Source organism: Echinops telfairi, unplaced genomic scaffold, assembly GCF_000313985.2.
Source record: "Echinops telfairi isolate 266 unplaced genomic scaffold, ASM31398v2 ScPeMD7_7469;HRSCAF=8507_1, whole genome shotgun sequence".
NCBI classification, from domain to species: domain Eukaryota; kingdom Metazoa; phylum Chordata; class Mammalia; order Afrosoricida; family Tenrecidae; genus Echinops; species Echinops telfairi.
In genome coordinates, this window is record NW_022111373.1 from 32,315,448 (window position 1) to 32,317,778 (window position 2,331).

Below are 2,331 nucleotides of genomic sequence, written 5' to 3' on the forward strand. Positions count from 1 at the left end.
GTTGCAAAGAATGCTTAAGAAATAAGCACCCTTGCATTTGGTAAAAGCAAGACATTTTCTATTAGGTTTGTTTGCATTGACTGCACTGTGGATTTCGTAAGCACATACACAGGAAAACAATTTCTAGTCTAGTCTAGTCCACTGGTCAACAGTGATATGAAACCTGCTGTCTGGAGCTGGTGCCAAGTGAATTAAAACACCAGGTATTTCTTTTGCTTATTTTTCTCAGTGTTGAAAGCCAGGCTGAACAACTTGGTCTGAAATAGCACTCTTTAGCCTGATCAGTTATACTTTCCTTTGTTCTATCGTACTTTATTATATAATGCCATTCAGATTCGTTTCTTGTGAGGAAAAAAATGATTCAATTTAAAATATTTCTAGCAGCAATGGAAATTACTGAGGGCAGTGAAAGAATTGTGGTTTATGTAATGCCAGAAGGGAGGTGTTTGCCATAATATTTGATTTATTCACAAAGGATAATGCCAGAAATTCGGAGATAGAATGTTTAGGAAATGGGCTGCTAACTGGGAGGTCAGTGATTGAAACCTTTCCCCCGACGCCATGGAGCTGTCTGTCCCTGTAAAGATTTAAAGTCTAACAAAGAGCACAAGAATGAAGAACATGTTCTAAAACGGATTGTGGTGATTGCACAACATTTCTTGATGTGATTTAACTATCGAATTGTATGATATGTGGATTATATGAAGATAAGACTATTGGGGGGAAAAGAGAAAAGAAGAAGCAAAACGGAAATACTTCTTAAAACAGACATAAAGTCTCAAAAACCATGTATAGGGCTACTATGAGTTGGAATTAACTTGATAGCTGTGGGTTTGGTTTTGGGGCAACATTTTAACTCTCTAAAATAAGTATATGAAAGAAAAGTCAAGCTTAGACTTATAGTCTCTGATAGCTTTGGGTGTTCCTGAGAGTTGACGGAAAAATTCATTGAAAAGATTTAAAGCATCCATATTGATTCAGGTTTTTTTTGGAATTTTTACTTTATTATAGAACTTCAGACTAGATCCTGTTGTTTTTGTGGGTTGGTATTTGGGAAAAAATAAAAACAACATTTCTCCCAACGATATAATAAAATTAGAGTTTGTTTTGTTTGTTTTTTAGTTCTTTGGCCCACCACTGTTGGACGTAACATTTTATCCATCCTGAAAAGTGCTATTTATAAGGCAGGTGAAATTCTATTACTGCCAATTTATAGAAGCATGAATTTCATAATGGCAAAAGCAAAACCTAATTCAGCCAGCAGGTAGTCCTATTTCCTGACAGTTTCATCTTACATAAAATGCTACCAAAGTATAATTTTGCTATTTTGCTTAGAAATTATGCGGTGTACCAGGGTAAGGTCCACAGAGAGTACAACCCCAAGATTTGAAACACATTACCAGGGCCTAAAAACAAGCACAAAGGAAATTCCATAGTGCATTCTAAGTCATCAGAACTTGCTTATTCCTATACTGTAAGTAATATGATAATTACAAATATTTAGTTTTATAGTAGAGATACATTATAAGCATGTGGAAACAATTCTCTTTATTAATGAGCAAGTTCAAATTCCAGCTTCAGCGCCGTGCTTCATTATGTCTCCATAAATACATCTGCTAGTGATGATTTACCCAGTGCTGACAGGTTTCCCCATTTCCCACAGCCTGTTCTCCGTACAGCACACCAATACTCTTTAAAAAGTGTAGATAAGGTCCTATCATTCGGCTTCTAGATCCTTCCATGGATTTTACCCCATTCTATTTAGAATGTGACTCATGTTCCACACCCTGACTTAAATGTACTACTCTATAGCAGTGATCCGAAGTTTTGGTCTTAGGTCCCCTTTGTAATTTTAAATATTGAGGACTCCCAAAGGATTTTTATTTATGGTACTTATATCTATTGATATTTATTAGATTAGACATTAAAATAGAAAATTCAAAGATATTTTAAAATTTGTTTGAAAATAATAATACACACAATATAATTTTAGTTAAAAGTAAGTGCATAGTTTTTACCAAATAAAACAAAAAATTACTGAGAGGCATGGTATATTTCGTAGTTTTGCAAATTTTTTAATGTTTGACTTAACAAGAGACTGGATTTCTCACAACTATGTTTTTATTTTACTATTTGCCACATGACACGTGGCCCCTGGAAAACTTTCTCTGTTCGTGAGAAAATGAGAGTCAAAGGACAAGTGATGTCTTAGTACTATTATTATGAAATATGTTTGATCTCAGGGATCCTCTAAAAGTGTTACAGAGATTTCTTAAGGGTACTTTGGACCATACTTTGAGAATCAGTGCTGTTCATGATCTGGGCCTTTGC